The sequence below is a fragment of the Danio rerio genome, chromosome 24 (assembly GCF_052040795.2).
Source record: "Danio rerio strain M-AB ecotype USA chromosome 24, GRCz13ab, whole genome shotgun sequence".
Lineage (NCBI taxonomy): Eukaryota > Metazoa > Chordata > Actinopteri > Cypriniformes > Danionidae > Danio > Danio rerio.
This window is the reverse complement of record NC_141044.1, coordinates 4,931,619-4,955,354: the sequence shown is the minus strand read 5'-3', so window position 1 is coordinate 4,955,354 and position 23,736 is coordinate 4,931,619. Positions and strand designations below refer to the sequence as shown.

Here is a 23,736-nt window from a genome sequence, read left to right as displayed (position 1 = left end):
GGACTGAGTTTAAATTTGTACCTTTGCTGTTGCTAATCGCCTGTCATAACCAGATACACAATTATAGTCTGCTAAAATTAGGGGCATTTTTAAAGACTGTTGTGAACTATTAGTTCATATAAGAATTAGAGATTTAAACAAACCACTTTTACTTTATAAACAATGCAAAAAAGATCATTTTAATTTTAAATATTATTTTACATTATATTATATTATTTTACATTATATTATATTATATTATATTATATTATATTATATTATATTATGTGACACGATGGCTCAGTGGTTAGCATTGTCAGCTCACAGCAAGAAGCTCGCTGGTTTAAGTCCCAGCTGGGTCAGTTGGCACTGCTTATTCACTTTCCAAAACAAATGTTGTGACATTGTGTTCCGTTTTATTTGCTTCATACAGCAGGCCAATGCAATGTTCTTTTTTTAAACAACGTAACATTGCTGTAAAAATGTTAGACAAGTGAGCTAAAAGTAGGTAAACTAGACAAAACTGAACCTCTTTCAATGATGTTTCTTTCATTTCCGAATTCGTGATTATGTTTTATTGAAAAGTAAGATCCCATCACGATCTATAGATCTATGTAAAAAAAAAAAAAGCATATGCTGTCTTTAATGCCATCCTCTTGAGTTTATAGCGCAAATAGAAAAATGATAAGCTACATGACAAGGCTTTTTATTTATTTTTGTTGTTAACATATTTGTGTTTATATATATATATATATATATATATATATATGAATATTTGTTGAAGCACTGCAGGTAAAATTAGACAAAGATGTTCGGTTGTTTTAGGCTGCTGTTGTTTGCACATGTCAAAATAAATCACTCAAAAGACATTTTCAAGGGTCAAAAACAGTTATTGATGGAAAAACAGGTGCTTTTTTAGCGATAAAGTAAACCAAATTATTTTGCAATATTGCTTACAATTATATAAGTATTTGTTTTATGTTTATTGATTTTTTTGTTTATACAGTTGAAGTCACAATTATTAGCCTCTCTGTTTACCCCCCTCTCCCCCATTTCTGTTTAATGGAGAGAAGATTTTTTTTCAACACATTTCTTATCATAATAGTTTAATAACTCATTTCTAATAACTGATTTATTTTATCGTTGCCATGATGACAGTAAATAATTGACTAGATATTTTTCAAGACACTTCTATACAGCTTAAAGTGACATTTAAAGGCTTAACTAGGTTAATTAGGTTAACTAGGTAGGTTAGGGTAATTAGGCAAGTTATTGTATAACGATGGTTTGTTCTGTAGACTATTGAAAAAATATATATATAACCTATAGGGGCTAATCATTTTGACTTTAAAATGCAGTTAAAAAAATTAAAAACTGCTTTTATTCTAGCCGAAATAAAACAAATAAGACTTTCTCCAGAAGAAAAAATATAATCAGACATACTGTAAAAATTTCCTTGCTCTGTTAAACATCATTTAGGAAATATTTAAAAAAGTAAAGAAAAAAAAAATCAAAGTGGGGCTAATAATTCTGACTTCAACTGTATGTTGCTGTTTAAGGACAGGGATCATGTGTCTTATGTAGCCTACATTGTGGCAAGGGACTTTCAAGATCAAAGCCTATTATTAGAACTATTATCAATTTATATTATATTATATTATATTATATTATATTATATTATATTATATTATATTATATTATATTATATTATATTATTTTATTTTATTTTATTTTATTTTATTTTATATTACATTATTCAATTTCTTTTCGGCTTAGTCCCTTTATTAGTCCTGGGTCGCCACAGTGGAACGAACCATCAGCTTATCTAGCATATGTTTTACACAGCGGATGACCTTCCAGCTGCAACCCAACACTGGGAAACACATGTACACACTAATTCACACACATACACTCTGGGCAATTTAGCTTTTCCAATTCACCTGTAGAGCATGTTTTTGGACTTGTGGGGGAAACCGGAGCACCCAGAGAAACCCACGAGAACGCGGGGAATACAAGCAAACTCCACACAGAAACGCCAACTGACCCAGCTGGGACTCGAACAAGCGACCTTCTTGCTTTAAGGTGACAGTGTTAACCACTGAGCCATTGTGCCACTGATTTTATATTTTTGCAATTTTTTTAATTGCATTATTTTAAAATTATTTTATTAAAAAAAAAACATTTCATCAAAAATACAAAAGCAGTTTATTAAATATATTTTATTCAATACTTAACTTTTGCTGAAATAAGGCCAAGAATAGGCCAATGGGGTGGCTGGTGGTACTGGGGTGAGGAATTAATTCAATAGCACTGTACAACTTGGCTAATACATTATCACTGAGATTTTATTACGTCTCATACAGAGGGCACAATATCACATGCACTTAGAAGCGGCTGTTTGTTAAAATGTTCTATTTTATTACAGTCCCTCTAAATTACTAGCGACACGCCTGCAAGCCACCCAGCTAGTGTGTGTGTGTGTTTGAGAAAGAGAAATAGTGTGCGTGCTTTGGGTGTTTGGGTGCACATGCCCAAACTGTGCCGGGTGTTGCTGGAACTTTTCCATGCATCATAATCGTTCGCTAATTCACTATGCTAATTAAGTAATTAATTCTCGAACAGGAGATCAGATGCAGCACGAAACTAAATAAATAAAGAATTAAAGTGCTGCGTGTTACCGCTGGGCCACCATTTCAGTCAAGCATTAGAAATGCAAACTGTCTGGGATGGAGCACTTGCTTCGCCCAAGGCCAACTCCGTGATGAGAGCACAAACACACACGCACATACGCATACATAGACTGGGAGAGAGAGAGAGAGGGAGAGAGAGAGTGTGTTAATGTATGTTTGAGGATGTATTCAGTTAACTTGCCAAGTTGCCAATTATAGTAGTAGCCTAGGTATACATTGTTATTTCTATTGCTCATATGTAAGGTTGAGGTGTTTTATACCCGAGTATTAAACTTTGCATGTATTTAGTTGCCAAATATTTGAGAAATACCTTAAATTTAATTTATGAAAAGTACTGGAACTTACAGTTTTCAGCTAAAGCACAATTTAACCCCACCCCAAAAAATAAATAAAAATAAAAATTCAGAGTTTGACCACACAGAGCATTATAGGAGATAATCTAACCATATTAATGAAACATGATACAGTTACCCATCACTTCATTAGATCCTGTACACCTGCTCAACTGCTTGGCAACACAAAATCTAATCAGTCAGTCCCATGGCAGCAGGTTAATGCACTTATGTATGCAGACATGGTTAAAATATCTTCGGAAGTACAAACCAAGCATCAAATTTGAGGAAAAAAAAGTATTTTATTGAATTTAATCATGACATCAATTTTGGTGTGTTGTTGTTTTACATGAAAGTACAGTTGAAGTCAGAATTATTAGCCCCCCTGTTTATTTTTTCCCCAATTTCTGTTTAACCGAGACAAAATGTTTTTCAACACATTTCTAAACATAATAGTTTTAATGAGTAATTTCTAATAACTGATTTATTTTATCTTTGTCATGATGACAGTAAATAATATTTGACTAGATATTTTTCAAGACACTTCTATACAGCTTAAAGTGACATTTAAAGGCTCAACTAGGTTAATTAGGTTAACTAGACAGGTTAGGGTAATGTTTTTATATAATGATGGTTTTTTCTGTAGACTATCGAAAACAAATATAGCTTAAAGGGGCTAAAAAAATTGACCTTAAAAAGGCTTTTAAAAAATTAAGAACTGCATTTATTCTTGCTAAAAGGAAACAAATAAGACTTTCTCCAGAAGAAAAAAAAATTATCAGACATACTGTGAAAATTTCCTTGCTCTGTTGAACATCACTTGGGAAATATTTTATATAATAAATAATAATTCTTAATAATTCTGACTTCAACTGTATACATACAGCAAGATGGCAGTTACATGCCGTTGAGGTAAATGTTAATAAATAAAAATGCAGTTTTAAAGCAACATCTAAAGTACTACAGTACTATAAAGTAAAACTACAGTATAAAGCCTCATTCACATAACAAGCGACTTGCAGCAGCAAAGTGACAAGCGACTGTTCATTTCAACAAAGAGCGAGTGACTTCCGCCGAGCTTCGTCTATGTCAGTGACAGTGACCGTTGGCGACTAGGTGGGCATGTCGAGCAACGTGACAAAGTTGAGAATCTTTCAACTTTATGCAAATGAAGAGCGACTTACTTAAGCGGCAGCCAATAGGAGCACCAGTAGAGCTCACCTCTTTCAGCTCGCTCAGAGGCCGGTTGTATTGGTGCTGTTTATACCTACACAGACCTGCATTTGAAGCATGTCACCACCCAGAGTGTGAGGCAGCTACAAAGTCGCTGCTAGTCTAAATGAGGCATAACAACTCCAGCACCATGTAGTACAAGAGCAGGAAACAAGTATTTAATTATTTTTGCAGTTGTTCTGTATGTTTATAATTCACTACATTGTCTTTCATTTTTTACTATTTTAATAATCGGTTGCTATTTTACTGTCTTTATACGGCCAGTTTAACAAATTGAAGAATTAATCAATTTACATTGAGTCTGTTTACAAATAAAAATAATCTATGAGGTTTTCACATCTTAATATTTTGGCTTTCCACAAAAAAAATTGAAGGAAATATGTAAGTGTTGCAACTCTCCCCACGTGTCTAAGATTTTACTTCTGTTGAACTTTATTGTACTGTAGCTGAACTGTTTAGTCAATAACTATATTCAATTATGTAGCTATACTTCATTTTACTACAGTTATCCTTTTCTATACTGCAGTTTTACATCAGCTTGCTGTTTAAATACTGTAGTTATTTCATAAGGAATAAAGGGCTTCTATAGCCAGCTATCAGTAAAGTGTATCTAATAAAGTGGCCAGTAAGTAAATCATACCAGCACTTTCACACCAGAACCCTAAGCAAACAAACACTCTAATGTGACACAAATACGATAGACCCCTCTTACATTTTAGCAACCACACAGCAACACTCAGCCTTCATGATGTGCAGTATAGATCAGGCACAGTTTGAAGGAATCTACAAAAACTGTGGCTGACCTATACTTTACGTCATGAAGGTGTTTTACATTGGCTTTAAAAGAACCCAAATCTTCACACAAAAGTGCAGCCACTAGATGGCAGCAGTCATTATTCTAAATCAGAGATGTCAGACCAGATGATGAAAGAGGACTAAAGCATATATTAAGTTTTGTTTTATTAACCTTTTTTCTTGACAAATGTGTAAGACCTGTTAGTCTGAAGGATATTTGTAAAATAAAGAGATTTAAAATGACTAATATTAAGTGTATTGTTGCTGCAGTGTGGTCCTTAAATAGAGTTTTAATATGCCATCAAATGATTCTTGTTCTAAACAAATAAATGGCACTCCAGTAATTATTTGCTTTTTTAATTTTTAATTATGATTATGTTAAGCACAATTTAATTACTGATTTAAAGTTGCAATGTACTCTCATTTTGATATAGCAGTGCTTGTTATAAACATTGATGGTGTGTTCGACATAAAGCACAGCTGCAGCTGGTGATCAATGAGATTAGTCGAGCGCAGGTGGGGGTGGAGTTGAAAACGGAGCCGTCGGGCCGGACACACACTTCGGGGCTCAAAGTTGCAGCAGTCATGATGACCGATTGCATGACGTGATCATTTATTTATTAATAAATAATAATAATAATAACAAATAAAATAAAAATAATAACAACAAAAGATTTACAGTACAAATGAAACAGTCTCTACAAACTTTAGTTCATTTTTAAACAATACGGGGATTATGAATTAAATTTAAGTAGCCTATATAACAAACGCATGAGATATAAGGGGGAAACGAGAGAGCACATAAAAAGGAAATAAACAGTCACATGGCGTCGGCACAGCATCAATCCGGACAAAATCGAATGCACCCATTGAGTCTGTGCAGTTCATTGTTCTGGTCACATGGATTCCTTTAAGGCGTGGCTACAGTCCTTCGGGGCTGGGCTATCAGGACGTGTATCCTTTTAGCTCTGCCTTCATCCATTCGTCAATCTTTTTTTCATTTTGATAGCAATGCCCGTCGTCCAACAATCCAGTCGGTTCCCAAAGAACAAAATTATGTGTGCAAAAGTATAAGTTGGCGGTTTATTCCTCTGTGGCAACCTCAGATTAATAAATGGACTAAGCCGAAAAGAAAATTAATGAATGAATGAATTATTTAATATAAATGTTTAATATATTCCTTGTTGTTCCAAGCGGTCCTCTTGAGCTAGTAATAATTATGTCCTTCTCAGTAAAAAGACATTGGGTCGGTTCCCAAAGAACAAATTTATGCACCGCCTTACATTTTTTTCCTCATCTCAGAACCATATCAAGTGGATGTACGTCATGATTGAAAAAAACAAAGAACAATCTTAACTTTAATTTGGTTGATCAATTACCCTTATTAGAAAATGTAAAGCCATAACTAGTCTAACTTTATCAAGTTAAAAGTAACAGAAACAATATTGCATTAATGTTTAGATATTGCTTTTTATGTACCATAAAAGAAAGTCATACAGATTGGAAGGAACATGAGGATGAGTTAATTATGACATATTTCTAATATTTTTGGGATTAACTATTATTCTATATTCTAACATTTATTATTATATATATATATAATAATAAATGTTATATATATATATATATATATATATATATATATATATATATATATATATATATATATATATATATATATATATATATTTATTTATTTATTTTAATTTTTTTTTTTTTTTGTAAAATTGTGAATTTTTTAAAATTTTCAGGTACTACTGAGGTAACGAAATGGGCCTTTTAGGTACGAATGTGAACTTTTGAGAAGGTACCACCCCAACGTTGGCTTTTGTACCTTATTTTCTAAGAGTGTTGTTGAACCAAATCAGTTCAAAATGAGATTTATAGATCCTGTTCACACTTTATTCTAAGGTACAATTTGTGCTCAATGTCCTTCTCATGTGCACCTTTGAGAGATGCCGGTCGGGTTGTCGTGGTGCATAATATATCAGTTTTGTATTGACTCTCCCACCCGCTCCCTTTCATGAACCCAACCGATAGTGTTTTCAAAAGCCAGCTAGAAGCAAAAAGCTATGTCGGCTTCATGCTTCTACACTCATGCTGCTCTTTTTGCATTGTGTTTTACTTTGTTTCTGGAACAGTCCTTCGCCAGAGTCAAACCCTAGTCTGCTTTACTCCAGCTCCCAAGTCTGGTGTCATTTGTGGTGAGCTACTTAGCAAATCAGTCGTCCATTATAATGTAAGTAGTCAGCTGTACCCCCATAGCGTTTGCTGCAGCCATTATGTACCCGAGAGCACATATTTTTTGGTTTTTAAAAATGTAGTCTTGTGCACTTTTCTCAATGGTCTTGTGTTTAAGTTTTTATTTACGGTATACTCAAAATCATCTCACATAAAAAAAGCTAATTAAAATGTCCACAGATGCCATGTTAAATGCCATGCTAACTAGCTAGCAAAATCTAATTTCCTCGTGCATTAAGACTGGCAAAGATCTTCAGGCTAAGTCTTGCGATATGTAAGGTCGGTGAAAGGGCTCTGCACGGGTACAATAAGTCATCAGACTGTTTGTTTTGTTGGTGTTTGTTTATCTTGACTTTGCTGAGAGGGAGTTTGTAGAAATTGCATCAGTGGAGACCAAGAGGCGAGAGTACAACTCATAAACATCCTCTCTGATCTGATCACTGGGGGATAAGATGGAATAACCACCACCACCATTCATATGTCAGCTGTTATCTGCATATTATAGCACATTTGTGGAAATCCCTCCATTATACAGTGGCTTCAAAAATATGAAATATGTTAGAATGCTGTTTTACATATATATTTGATATATAATAGTTGTCCGCAGATGCCACTTGGTTTGTAACAGTCACTATACCAAGATTATGACTTCGGTTTAATAGTTGATTTAAATATTAAGATACAAATACTGAACTGATACCATGACAAGAATCTAAAAATGCCTGAGAATAATGGCTGAGGGATATAATGTATAGTTTTTTTTATTATTATTAATTGATTTATTAATTTATACATTTTCTTTTTGGCTTAGTCCCTTTATTAATCTGGGATCACCACAGCGCAATGAACCACCAACTTATCCAGCGTGTGTTTTACACAGCGGATATGGCGCAAGATGTGTATGGCGCGGTTTGTTGCTATTTTCAGATCAGCGCAACAATAATTTTCATGTTTTGTTTCATATTGTTTAAATAGTAAATCCATTTGCTCCACTTTGTGGACTCATGGGTGTGCTGGTCTAAAAAGGAGGTGTGTTAAGGCGCATTGTTGTGTGATGTGTGTGATGTCTGCTTGTCTCCTCCAAAAGCAGCTTCTACAGACACCGTGTGATGTTCTGAATGTTTATAATATTGTTGGGGCAGATGGACGTGAGTCGCTTTCTGTATGTCCAAAACCAAAAGATTCTATAAAAGCAGAATGACCGCGATGTGTGGACGTCTTTCCATTTCGATGCTTGCTTTCATGACCGTCACCTAGCAACGGTCGTGAAACAGCAGCTCGATGAAGCAAGCATACCGGGGTTCAGAGGGAAAAAAGACAGTGTGAACATAAACCAACCGTGGAGGTGGCAAGGGGGACAATCGATCTTGGGGACGTTCCAGGCAATTGAACTAAGTGCGAAAGCAACCTAGGACAATAAGCACAACCCTGTTAGACCATGCGCCAGGGCGCAGACTATATTTTTCTGTCCCTAAAATAGCTAAAGTGGATTTGGACATGCCCTTAATGCTTTTGCGCCATGCACTTTAGACTTTGTGCCTAGATCATTAAAATAGAGCTCATTGTTTTACAACAATTTGACAGATTTTGTGGAAAAAAATGCTTTTATGAAATCCGTGGTTTTACACTTTTTCATCCAGTGGAGAGACAAAAATCTGTTTGCAATGCAGCTTATATCACCCTGTATCTTTCACTTTTTTTAACTGCTTGTCCCAGAAGCAAGACTATTAAAGGTTATTTATCAGGTTTCTCTTATAGCCAGCAGTGCTCTTGTTTGAGCTCAGTAACTAATACATCAGACCTTACTGGCTCTGAGATAAACTCAGCGTGGATGTGTTTGTGAGTGGTAATGCACTCTCATTTAAATCTTATCTTGCTGCCAGACACAAATTTCTCTCTGTGGTGTTTTTTTTTTTTTTTTTTTTTTACACAGTCCCATACGGTTCAGTACTTGAATCATTAACGTTGTATATTCCACTGTATACGATATGTCAGTAAATAAATCCCAGTATTCACATTTCCCACTAGAAAATTGTTCCGCTGAAATAAAAGCCCTCATGATAAATGCATGTACATCTTCAGACTTAGCAGGCTGCTGTATCTCTCTCTCTCTCTCTCTCTCTCTCTCTCTCTCTCTCTCTCTCTCTCTCTCTTTCTCTCTCTCTCTCTTGTTTTCTTGTTCAGTGAGCTGAAATTATATACAGAGGTGTTTTATAGACTCAGAAAATCTATTAATACACAGCTAGTTAGTGGTATATTAAGCTAGTAGTGTTCGTTAATGGTTTGTTAATACCGTAAATTGTGACCTAAATTATAGTGTTGCCCAATCATAACTACACTAACAAAATGTAACAAGACAAAGCCAAGACAACAAATCTAATCAAGTTTCAACTACAACTTGTACATTCAACTACAAGTTTCAATACAAATAAATAGTAATTAATATCCTCATTTCTTGACAACAGCAACCTAAGAAAAGGTTCTCTCTATAGGTTCTTGTTTGCTTATTTCATCTCTGCAGTCTTTTTCAAAAAAACTATATTAAGTACAAACATCGTGCAATTTACAGTAAATGTTTACCATGATGCGTTAGTGAAACAGACTTAAAATAAACATCTCTGGTTCACATCACTGGGTTCAACTGCCAGGAAGACCCTGAGAACAAGAGAAGCCCAAGTGTCTTCACATGAGCACCATTCATAAAATCCATAGTTAAGTAAACTACCAAAGAATCCTTCTGGCCATGACATCCATCCTCGGATGTAGGCTGGCTGGTCTGTGGGAAAATGATTACGAAAGAAACCAGTTTCTCCAGGAAACGTTGCACAGCATGACTCAAATGAAGATATATTGTCGAAAAAGATGTACCTTATGATCTTCGAAAGTTGTCTTTTGTGGTCTTTAAATTATAAAGAGAATACTAATGACCTGGAAAATACCAATGTAATGATCATGTTATAGCATACACAGAGATGCTATATGACCACATATTGCATATTTTGGAGCACACTGAACTCATCAATTAAGGTAGAGTTAAACAATATTCAACCCAGGCTCATTCTAATTACGCATCACTATATATACATTTCTGAAGAGAGCCAAATACATCCCAGGACGCTGTTTTTTTTGCAGTTTTTTTTTTTTTTTTTTTTTTTTTGCAGTTTTTGTTTTCGTGAATCCACCAGAGGCTGCTGTGTAAGCTTTTTGAGATGTCAAATTTCTCTCTTGAGTGCCATTCGTGCCTGCTGTTCTCACATAAATTCACCAGAGGCCACTAACTGATGTCTGACTGACTGATTGACTGACCCACCCTCCTTCTTTCCTAAACCCAACCAATAGTGTTTTCAAAAACACCGATTTACCAGCGCCCACCCACTTCAATAAACCAAAAGCCCTCGCCTGATTTTTACCACGTTTTCAGATTTTACCACATTCTTACGGTGTTATTCATTCATTTTCTTTTTAGCTCAGTCCCTTTATTAATCTGGGTTTGCCACAGCGGAAGGAACTGCCAACTTATCCATCATACGTTTTACGCAGCGGATGCCCTTCCAGCTGCAACCCATAATTGGGAAACTCACCCTGTTCTTTACTTATTTAATTTTTCGGCTTTTTTTGTTTGTCTTACCTGCTTTCTGAAATCGTTCTTCGCCAGACTTGAACTGCGTCATTATGGTCAACTCCTCTCTGTGTCTTAAGTCTGCCGACGTACATAATGAGCTACCAGAAAAACTTGTACCAGTAGGACAGCCGTGCATACGTAGGTAAGCGGTTAGCTGTTAGCGTGAAAAGAAAGGGTGCCATGCCAACCCGTAGCATGAATTTTTAAGATGAAATGCAGCCATACGTACTTCTGGCTACATAATTTGTGTTCTCCAGAAATGTATGTAGGGCTACGTTTTCAGAATGAGGCTATGTTTATCAATAGTACTTTACTATACTTCAATAAAGAAATATGTATTGACAACTTTAGATTCTAATTGTATAATTAAATTACTTCTAAATCAATCTAAATGGTAAGATAAATGACATGGGGCACAAAATAAATAAATTTAAATTTATTATGAAGGTAAGTACACTAGTAAGATTTCTTAATAAATAAATAAATGTAATCACAATCTTCTGGTTGAGGTGTGTTAAGTCAGTCAGGGTCTGTGTCTCGGGTTCATCTCAAGCCAAATAGATCCCAACTGTAATTTCCATCAGCACTCCATTTTATTTCCGATTTGTTGACAACTGTGAGGACGTGGAACCGAAAGAGCAATCTCTGGTCCTTTTGAAGTTTTGTTTACCACTGTTACACTCATTGTCAAGTTTCCAGAGGAGACGATCAGCAAAGCACACAAGGGTTCAACCTTCAGATTTATGATGAATGAATATTTTCTTTAAATATTGTTAGGGCTCGCTGGTAGAGAGAAGAGAGAGCTGTTGTTGGTAAAGCGTTCAGCATGCAGTCGTGTAAAGTAATTCAATTTCCACATGGTTTGTTCTTTACTGATATCCGTGTGTGCTGGACCTGCAGCCGTCCCCGCAGGCATAGTGTTTCTGATTTAATATAAAGAGCACACATTTATCTGCCGATTTGTTCACCAGGATATTTCCAAGGCTGTTTGAAACAAAAGTAAGTTGTGTTTTGTAGAACTGTGAAAAACGGAAACAAAGCAGTTTAGTAACAAACACAGACAGACAGATTTGTTTCTATTTCCCGGTGGGGATTCCTACAGTGTATATGTTTCTACTATACTTTACAGTATAGTCCATCCACTACCCCTATCCCTAACCCTTACAGGAAAAAAAATCAATATTCAAAAAATCAAAATATATAATTCTTTCACACAATTACTCAATTTTGGTTCCCACGGTGACACAAGTCCCCTAAAAATGTTTCGCTTTGACATCTGTAAACACAGCACATCACTAGTCATAAACAGGACATCACTAGTCTTCCACCGGACATCACACTTTCACATCAAGCCATGTCTCACACTGCTCTTCTGAGATCTTGATCTGCTTTTTTCCACTCTCTTCCACAGTTTGGTGGCTATTCTGTGTTTTTTAACGATAACTTTGACACCAAGGATTTTCCATTGGTTTTCAATCAGGTTCAGATCAAGAAATTGCTTTACTTCTTTTGCTATGTGTCGTATACAAACCTAAATGGTAACCTGCATTTAAACCCCCAGTCTAAGTGTACAGTACCACATTGTGAGGAGGCATTCACCATCATTATGCCATGCCCCTTACCTGGTACTGGCTTTTGTTCACACAAGGCATGTTCTAAAATTGATCCTGGCAGTGTTACTATCAGAACCATGCCACGATCAATACCGAAATCACTCCCAGAACATGTTTTGTTCATACGGAGGACATTCCGTCAATTTTCCTGAATCAACACTTTGTGTGGAAAAGATTTCAGTGCCCTCAAAATCCTGTTTGAATGTGAAAGCTTGGATTACACAATTGACCTTTAAAGGGAAAGTCCACAGATGCTGCCTTCAAAACACCTCTGAATCGTTTTCTATAAAAAGAACTCAGGTCATGTTAAATTCAGCCAATTTCCAAATCTTTTAGGAGGAGCTTAGCATAGAGCATTGAATTATATTAATCCATTAGAATCTCTCTGAAAAATTAACTCAAGTTTTGATAATTTTCCTACTGTATTTAAAGCCCGACTCTTCTGCAGTTAGACTGTATACTAAGACTGACAGATGATGAAAAGTTGCTATTTTCTAGGCCAGTATGGCTAGAAATTATACTCTCATTCTGCTATACTAATCCAGCAACTGTGCTGCAGTGGGGTGGTACCAAAAGGTACAATTTTATACTTAAGTGTACAAAAGTGTAGGGAACCAAAATTTACCTTTAAAGGTACACAAGCAACCCAGGCTCATTCTGATTACATACCCCTATAAAAATTTTATGGAGAGAGCAAAATAAGTTACAATAAATCCGCTGTGTACGCTTTTTTTAGATCACAAATTTCTCTTGAGAGTGCCATTTACACCTGCTGTTCTCGCATAATTTAACCAGAGGCTGTTGTCGACTAACTGATTTACTGACTGACCAACCGACTGATCCTCCTACCCCACCCTCCCCCTTCCTTAAACCCAACCAATAGTATTTTAAAAAGCACTGATTGACCCGCTCACCCACTTCCCTAAATCCAACCGCAGTGTTTTGAAAAGCAATCTATAAAAAGAAAAGCCCGCTGATGTTTACCACATTGTTAGACTTTACCACATTCTCACACTGTTATTTACTTGTTTATTTTATTTTTTAGCTTTCATTTTTGCCTTACCTGCTTTCTGAAACCTGTGCATTACTGTGAATTTATGTTTGTATTCACAGCTATGAAGAGTCTCGGCACTATTCATATATTATTACTAAGATTTATACTATATATGTTTCATTAATATTGTCCCAGTAGCGGTGGTGAAAGTGTCTGTGTGTAAATTGCATGGTCATGAGTGCTTTCACCTCTGTTTCACCACTGTGCACATATGTTTTCAACCCAGGCTCATTCTGGAAACGTAGCCCCGCGGACGTTTTTGGAGACCGCAAAAAGCGCAGTTTTTGTTTTTGCGAATCCGCGAGACTCTGTTGTGCGCTTTTTTTCACGTCTCAAATGCCTCTCACGAGCAACGTTCGCACCCGCACTGTTCTCGTGTAAAGCAGCCAGAGGCCACTGTCAAGCGACTGTCTGACTGACTAACTGAACGATTGACTGGGCGGCCGGCTAATCGCTCTGTTATGAACTCGTTCACTTTATTTTTTGGATTCTGTTTTTGTCTTACCTGATTTCTGGAACTGCTCTTCCCCGGACTCGCACCCGGTCGTCTGCGTCGTCATGGCCGGCTCCCCTCCATGTCTCCGCTCCTCCGATGTAACACGACGAGCTAACCGGACAAACTGGTTGTGGCGGGAAAGCCCTCGACACGGAGGTGAGCTGTCAGCCAGCAAGCTCGAAAAGGTGCTGCGTCACACTGTCCTGTATCGTTTGCTTGAAAAAATTAAACGCAGCCATGCGTATCTCCGGCCACGTAAATTGCGGTCTCCAGAAATGTCTACGTTTTCAGGATGAGCTTGGGTTGTATGTTTTAAAGAAGTCATAGTGAGAGCTCAGAAAAGAAATCTTCACAAGAAATCTGAGAAAAACTCAAACAACCAATCACATGTCCAATACATCCATAAAAACATTCTTCATACCTTATGATGAGATTTGCTTTGATTTCTAGCCCAGGCTGCTTGGAAATCTAAAAGGTAGATGCAAAACAAGCCCTGTGGTGTTTGACCTTTGGGACAGATTCAGCTCAGTGAAGTTCTGCTGGGCTCCAGTAACTCTGTGCAATGTGTGAGGGAGGGTGTTGATCAGGAAAGCAGCAGTCCTCCCCTGGTGCCACCACTGTCCTGGCATGACACTTAGTGTCTTTATGTGGTTAATTAGGGAAACTGAGCCAAGGTCTGAGTTGGGGATCTGTTCTGTCTGGAAAGGGAGAGGTAGAAAATATTTACTTGAATGGTCTTCTTAGGTTTTCATTAAACGTGCCACCTAAGACCCTCTAGCCATTACACTGCCATGCCAACCTTGAATGGGAGGAGTCCGGAAGAGCTCAAGCTGTGGTTGAGGCATAACCTTAGTTCAAAGAATTAGCCAAGGTTTTCAATCATATTTTATTGTTATAGCCCCCTTTAGACATTCTGTTCACAGTTATAACTTTTCAACTACATGTCTACTTCCATTTAGGCTGCACCCTTATAGCAATGAGAATGATTTGTCGAAATTATTTTAAACTTTTTTGCAATAACTTAAATGTGTTATGTAGATGGGGCTTTATAGTATTAGTTGACTATTTGAAGCCTGCTTAAGGAGTCTTTTCAGTGGCATGACCCTTACTGTTTGAGTGACATGTTGCAATGAATGGCTTTGTGAGATTTCCTGACAAATTGGTCCTATTGTTTTCTTCAACATGGCCTCGTAGACCCTCTTACAGTACAAACAGGAAAGGGGATAACATCCTTCCTCATTCTTGCAAATGTGGGCACCAACAATTTATTTAAAAAAATATCCGCTGTCCACAAATGCAATGTTTGGATTCCAGTACATCTTTGGATTTATGTGTAGAAGGTCACCATCATCTAGCAGGGAAAATAACTCTAAGCCATAAAAGCAAGTAAAGGATGTTCTAGGATGACAGTGAATGTGAATGTATGGCAACAGGACATAGGACTAAAATAGTTATTGAAGTGGAATCTTTTGGCTAATGTCCAAATACACTCTTAAGGTGAAGACACATTATTGTTTGCATCATGTGCTCTTAGATTTCTACACAAGGATTCACAGCTGAACATATTGTTGAAGCTTACAAGCATTACAACCATTATCAGTCTAAATAGCTAAGGGCCAGTCTTGCGGTGATTGCCAAACCTAGAATCACTTTAATATTTTAAAGTACTTTTAATAATACAATAAAACAAAAACTGCAGATTAACCTAACCTTTAGCTGTACAACCCTTACCTAATCAAGGTCTTTCTTCAGGATTACTAGAAAAGTAAGGGCAAGTGAGTTTGATCAGGGCTGAAGCCAGTCTTTGCAGGACAGTGGATCTTGAGGAAAGTGTTGATGAGTGGATGAATCAATACTCAAAATGGGGCTCTCACAATTTAGCTGATTTCATTTATGACACAGCATTCCCTTCATTTAACATTTAATTCATGATTAAAGCATGACAAAAAGTTTCAAGCAGTTTCCTTGACTTGCGGGATGCCCACGTCAATCCGGCGAAACATCTAAAGCAGCCATTCTCAGATCTGGTCCTTACAACCCCCTACTATGCATAGTCCCTCGCTATTCCCTTCCTCCTACTAGACCCTCCAGGAACTGAATTTGACACCCCTGATGCATGGGATGTCCATCTCCTGGAAGACCAAGGTCTTGCAGAGTTTTGCTTCAACCAGCTCCACAACATTTGTTTGGACCTTCTTTATCTGGTTGAGGTGTATTCAATTTAGGTTTTCTTTCTTTTGCTGCAGAGGGTTTGTTCCATGCAATCGTAAGTGCCCTATGAAGTGGACATCACAAGATATTCTGCCATGATTCCAGTTTAACAGCATGTTCAATTCAAAGGGGAACAGACATGACTTCTATGCTAATTGCATTGTCATGGTTAAATAACCCTATATGAGGTACCTAACCAGTGCACTTACTATGCTATGTTGATAACATGTCCATCTGAACATAGTTCCTCCTTGGAGCTTTCTTATAACAAGCTGGCTATCAAAATCAGGTGTAAGAGAGACAAGCGAGACATGCGATTGGGAGTCATGAGGACTGGAATTGATCTAAAGGCACAGGTCTCAAACTTAGTTTCTGAAGGGCCACAGCTCTGCAGTTTATATTTAATCCAAATTTTAGTAAACTGACCTGATCAAACTTATTAAATCCTTCAGGCTTGTTAAAAACCTACAGGTAAATGTGATGGAGCTCTGCAGGGTTGTGGCCTTCCAGGAACTGAGATTGACACCTCTGATTCATGGGATGTCCAAACTTGCTCCTGGAAAACCAATGTCTTGCAGAGTTTAGCTCTGCCACACTTGTTTGAACCTTGATTAGCTGGTTCAGGCGTATTTAATTTGGGTTTAAAATTAAACTTTGCAGCACTGTTGGCCTAGAGCAGGGTGACCGACCCTGTTCCTGTAGATCTACTTCCCTGCAGATTTCAGTTGACAACCATATCAAACACACCTGCCTGTAATTATCAAGTACTGTTTAGGTTCTAATGAAATGGTTCAGGTGTGTTTGATCAGGGTTGGAGCTGACCTATGCAGACAGGTATATCTACAGGAACAGAGTTGAGCACTCTTGGCCTAAAGGAACATATTCTGCTAATATTTTGATGTTATTCTGGCAGCATGAGGAAAACGAAGACAATATTACATATTCAGTTGTGGCTGATCAATGGATAGAGCTAACACAGTATCAGCTTTTTTAAAAGTATTGATCTATAACACCCCCCCCCCCCCCCACAATCACACACACAACATAAGGACAAAAGGGTACCCCAATGTTAGCCAACTAGTCCATACAACTGTACCTCATGGTGCTGTTTTTGCTTACAGTGTATATAGAGACATTGCAACAGTTCTAGTTAACACATACATGCATATACAGTGTATTATATATATATAAAAAAATGTATTTATATCTGATTTTCTCAGATTGAGCATTGTCACAGCACATAAAATTACACATATTTAGTAATGTTTGTCACGGCACACAATTCTAAACAGTGAAATTACATTCTAAATTGTCATATCCATCATTTTCAGCTCAGTGAACCATGTGTATTATCTATAAATATATGCATGAATTATAAAACCTCAGCATTCATCATGCCAAATGAATATGACTCATTTTATCAAATGAGCTCAAATCTGATTAAGTAGTAGTTAATTTACCCTCTACTATATTGTCTTTCCCACCAATTCCCCCAGTCTCCATTTCCTGTTTGAGATAATAAGTTTGTCTTCTGACATTTGGGAGAGTGTCTCTGACAAGCTATAGTATGCTAGAAACATTTATTTTAAATGAAAGTCAACAATTTCCATAGACTAGCAGAATGATTTCCGCCTATACCACAGTCCGTCAAAAAATAGTGACCCCGGAGTTCACACTAAATACATTAAAGTAGCAGATATTTTCTGTAATATCTTTCACAGGACACTGTTCTTCAATCCAAGCTGACTATTAGGAAGGCCACACAGATATAATCACTTGTTTTTAGATCCGTGAACCTGGAATTTGGTCTCTAATTGCCTTTCATGTTGGTTTATGGGTCGTAACACTTGGCTTGATATGAGCCATCTGAAGCCAACGCATCTCTGTCACAGCTACACGATCCAATAAAACATTCGGGTTACTTTCTGCTGCAGATAAAATGTCAGACAGCAGCAGCTAAGCTAACAACCTCTTATGTGCCCTTTGTGAAGGCGGCTGTAAATATTTTCAGAACCTTGGCGGCTGGAAAAGTACTGAGCAAAAACTGTCCTTAGTCCATAACATGACACATAAAAGTCAGCGTGGAAGATTCCCAAAGATACTACCACAGAATTACTGCTACAGAATTTCTGGCACTAAAGAGAAAGCTTTTAAATAATGATGATAGCATATAATAATTGTTTTTTCATATTTAATACCACTGAAACAAAATGTTATATATGTAAATATCAATAGGAAGTTGAAGGATTGCTCCACTTTTTTTTTTACTTTTTCTTCTAAGAATTTAAACTTAGCTTATAAGTGATCCTCGGGCTCAGGGCTCCCACCCTTTCACAGGGCGTGGAGAGATTGAGCTCAGGTCGATCTCAAAACTCCCCCACTGCTAAGGCTAAGGTGAACTTCCTGAGAGAAAGACATTTATAAGATTTAGGCTTATTTTATCTATAATATAGTGCATATTCGGACAGTGGAAGGAAAACGGGGAACCCGGGGGAAACCCACTCGGACACGGGGAGAACATACAACTCCACACAGAAATATCAGATGGCCCAGCAAAGACCCAGCACCATTGGTATTCTTGCTGTGAGGCAACAGTGCTGGTCACTGGGCCACCATGCCGCCCATTCTAGATAAAGGTGAAAGAAGAGTTTTTTCCAGATGAAGATAGTTGTGGGAAATGAGGATATGTTTATAGTGACTTGGGATCCTTTGATTGGAGGATTGTGATTAGCTAATGTGGGCCTGCTGTGTCAATCATGAGCACGTGCTCCTCTCGAAATTAAAAAAAAAATAGGCTCAGAACTAAATAGTTTTACCATTTTTGGCTGATCTCTGGGTTTGGTGGGGTCACGTTTAGCCTAGCTTAGCATAAATCATTAATAGGAATAGAATATTAGCATTTTGTAAACCTAGGCTTATTCAGAAAACTCGCTAAATGCTTTTCTGGAGAGTGCCAAATACAACCCAGCAGCTGTTTTTTGAGGTTTTTGTTTTCACGAATCCACCAGAGGTTGCTGTGTACCTTTTTTCAGATCTCGAATTTCTCTTGCGAGTGCCATTCACGCCTGCTTTTGCTGTGTAAATACACCAGAGGCTGCTGTTGACTGACTTACTGAATGAATGGTTCCTCCTTCCCTAAACCCAACCAATAGTGTTTTCAATAGCACAAATTGACCCGCCCGCCCACTCACTTCCCTTAACCAAACTGACAGTTAAAAAAAACAACCCAAAAAAAGAAAAGCCCTCGCCTGATTTTTACCACGTGTTCTAATTTTACCACATTCTCACACTGTTATTTACGTGTTTATTTTATTTTTTGGCTTTTGTTTTTTTCTTGCCTGCTTTCTGGAACTGTTTTTCGCCAGACTCAAACCTTGTCGTCGTAGTCAACTCCTATCTGCATCTCAATTCTGCCTACATGCATGGCGAGCTAACTGGTCAAACTGGTAACAGCGGAAAAGTTGTCCATACGGAGGTAAGCAAAGGAACGGCATCATACCATTCATTTTAAAAACGAAATTCAGCAATACGTACTGCTGGCTACATAATTTGTGATCTCCAGAAATGTATATAGGGCTATGTTTTAAATAGGAACATTATCTAAACTCTTCTTTGATTTTTTTTGAAGGAGATGCTAAGGATTCATGCTAAGCTAAGCTAAACGTGCTCCTACTAGACCCAATGATCAGCTGAATATTTTGAGAAATTGTAAAACTCAACTGTTTACCTTGTAAAATGATCCTATTTGCAAAAAATAAGTAAAAATTGAGTGTTCCTTTAAAAGATTCAACATGAGCTAGTACAGGTTATACGTGTATCACTTAAACAATTCAAATGCTTATGATACTCTGAGTTGAGACTGAAAATGTTCAAATGTGCTAACTATGAAGTCATTATAATTTTAAAACAAATTAAAATAACAGAAGTCATTCCATTTACCTGTGTTGGCAAATATTTGAGGAAGTGGCTTATCGAATTTCTGTGTTAAGCAAACTTGTTCTCATTGTTTGACAAACTTACCTCATTCCCGGTTGCTTTTGTTTTATATATCAAGCAAATCCACACCAAACAACATGCAAGAGAGATATGTTTGTATTCAACTACGCTCATGAGGTGATTTGAAAAACATTTGTGAAGGTGATAAAAGCAGCCTTCACATCCTAGCAGAGTTTGTCTTGGCTGAGTTTACCCCAAAACACCAGTCTTTATATCAGCCTTTTTTTTCTTTTGGATTGCGAGCCCTGTGTTTAGATTAACCACACAGAAATAGTGTTAGCTGCAACAGAATGATTTTGTGGGGCTAGGTTAAATTTTCTGACAACCTTTATGGCACTCTAATACATTAAAAATAGGATATTTGAGGTTAATATTAAAGAAAAAAAAAAAAAATATATATATATATATATATATATATATATATATATATATATATATATATATATATATATATATATATATATATATATATAAGGTTATTAGACTGTTGCGTTTATGTGTTGTCAATATGCTCATGTTTATATAGGCCTATAGTTGTGTGTGCAAGGTTTGTATATTTATAACCACCTTCGAGAAACGGGGGTCGTGAGTCACTGCCATTGTTATTTTGCGGGCTGAAATGTTTGGGAACCACTGATCTATAGGAGTAAAAGCATGCAAAGTCATATAAAAATAGAGATAAACTGAATTCAAACTAACATGACAAAACATCCCTCCAATAGCGTAAACAATTCAGCTAACCTGACCTCACAGGGTCAGTCAATCGAGCTTTCCCAAAAACAAGTCCCCCGTGTTCTTCCTCATGTCTAGCAGCTCTGACCTACTCAACAAAAACCTCTGCTTCCCTACTTTGTTTTCCTTTCCTATCCTTCCCCGTCTCGGATGTCACATCTGAGCATCAAGCCCTACAGTTTGTACAGTCAGTACGTCAGAAGGGCTGCATGACGTAACGGCAACATAGTCCAGTCTTTGCACTCGCATCTATTTTTATGTCTTCCTCAGTGGAGTCCCACATTACATTAAGTGGTCTTAACTACTGTGTACTTGCATCAAAAAATAAATACAATTGCAAAACACTTCTGACTCTCTTGAGGTGGGATACGGGTAGGATTAGGGACAGGTTTAGTGATACGGGTAGGTTTGAGGGTGGGTTAAGGCGTAAGGGTTGGTCAACAGTGTAAGTAAAGATGTAATTAATTTAGATGCAATTACATGCAAGTATTTAATCAATCATAAGTACAATGTAAAAGCATGTATTTACATAATAAGTATATTTTAACGATTGATTTCAGTGTAAGTACATATTAGTAAAGGCAACTTAATATAAAGTGGGACCATTTGATCTTGAAGGATGTTGGAAGAACAGGAGACAACCAACTTCCTCTTCATCTCCAATGTCTGAGATTATAGTGATAGTGCTATTAATATATCTTTGGGGTAGGCCAATTAGAGCTGTCACGTTTACTTTTGGATGGGAGGACGACGGGAAACGACTGACCGCTGAGCCTTGGGTGGGAGGAGGGTTCAGGTTGAGTGGGTGGATGTTGAGGGTGGTGCTCTTAACAAGCAGATACTGTGGAAATACAGACATGAGGCATGTTTTCATCAGTGGGGGGTGGATTGTGTTTGTGTGTGGAAGTGTCAGGCACGTTGACTGTTCCTCATCTTGTTTCTTGCAGTTCAGTAATAGTGCACCCGTCTGCAGTTCATGCCGTTTGGCTCAGACTCTGAAACTGATTTCTTTTCCACTGCTTCAGGTAGGACCTTTTTCTGATTTATTTATGAATGGGATGTAATGTTTAAACATAGTTGATAATCAGTCACAATTTACAACTAGGTTGCATTAGTTAATGCATTTATTAACATAAACTAATCATGAACAATACTTGTACAGTTTTATTATTCATAGTTCAACATTTACTAATGCGTTGTTAAATTCAAAGTCATGCTTGTTAATATTAGTTAATGCACCATGAGTTTACTCAAACTAATGATGAACAACTGTATTTTCATTAACTAAAGTTAACTAAGGGGCGAGGCCGTGGCGCAGTAGGTAGTGCTGCCGCCTCACAGCAAGAAGGTCGCTTAGTTGGCGTTTCTGTGTGGAGTTTGCATGTTCTCCCTGCCTTCGCGTGGGTTTCCTCCGGGTGCTCCGGTTTCCCCCACAGTCCAAAGACATGCGGTACAGGTGAATTGGGTAGGCTAAATTGTCCATAGTGTATGAATGTGTGTGTGGATGTTTCCCAGAGATGGGTTGCGGCTGGAAGGGCATCCGCTGCGTAAAAACTTGCTGGATAAGTTGGCGGTTCATTCCGCTGTGGCGACCCCGGATTAATAAAGGGACTAACCCGGGGGGAACGCATGTGAGCACAGGGAGAAGGTGTAAACTCTGCACAGAAATGTCGGCTGGCTTGGTGAGGATTAGAACCAGTGACGTTCTTGCTGTAAGGCAACAGTGCTAACCACTGGACAACTGTGTCACCCATCTAGGAAATGAGGAGGAATAGGGGTGGAGGGAGGGATTTAAAACGAAGATGGCTGTCATATGGAACTTGGGGTATTTATAGTGGCTTAGGAATCGTCTGATTGGTGAATCATAAATTGAATAATGTGGGGCCGGCTGCAAGCAATCATAAGCACGTGATCCTCTCGAAATTAGTTTATAAATAAACTTCACTTATATACACATCCCAGTGGAATGGTTGATTGTTTGTATATTTTTAGAATAAAGGGACTAAGCCGAAGGAGAATGAATGAGTGAATGAATGAATGAATGAATGAATGAATGAATGAATGAATGAATGAATGAATGAACGAATGAATGAATGAACGAATGAAAGAATGAATAAATAAACGAATGAACGAATGAATGAAATAATGAATGAATGAATGAATGAATGAATGAATGCATGAATGCATGAATGAATGAATGAATGAATGAATGAATGAATGAATGAATGAATGAAAAAATGAATGAAGATAATTTAAATTTTTGGGAACTTTTGGGAATTTCTTTAAATTATACATTGGAGTTGACATCTTTGTGACCTACACTGTAAAAAAAAAAGCTGAGTTCCCTAGAATTCCTTCATTTCAAAGTTTTACAAATTTAAATGAATTAAACATACAATTAAGTTGTCCCCAAAAACAAAACATAAAAAAATGTGTTGTTTCAGCTCCTTTTGAATAAATATTTTGAATTTGTATTTTGTTTTTTGTTTTTTTGAGTGAGTGAGTGAGTGAGTGAGTGAGTGAGTGAGTGAGTGAGTGAAGTTGTTATTTAGGTGACCCCATAAGTTCTGTTATTTACAGTATTCATAAAACAGTGGGCACAAAATACCTTCACAGATTATTATTCTGACTGACATTCTGAGCTGTGCCTCTGGTGCTGCTCATATAATTAAAATATCTTTAAAAAGCTCATTTATCTCAGTAATTCCATTGAAGAAGTGAAACTTGTATAATGTATACATT

At 37.1% G+C, this 23,736-nt stretch overlaps 1 protein-coding gene across 4 annotated transcripts in view; it reads left to right on the top strand.

Moving 5' to 3' along the window:
• The window catches only part of agtr1b (angiotensin II receptor, type 1b), a 248,254-nt gene that overhangs the window by 212,757 nt on the left and 11,761 nt on the right, over nt 1-23,736 (top strand). Inside the window, exons 1-2 of one of the 4 annotated variants that reach the window (XM_087309071.1) lie at nt 21,752-21,856; nt 21,942-22,019. The exons of 1 other annotated variant lie outside the window; for it this stretch is intronic. The gene's annotated coding sequence lies outside the window, so the exon portion shown is untranslated. 2 more of the 4 variants (XM_087309070.1, XM_087309068.1) reach the window with 2 other exon arrangements.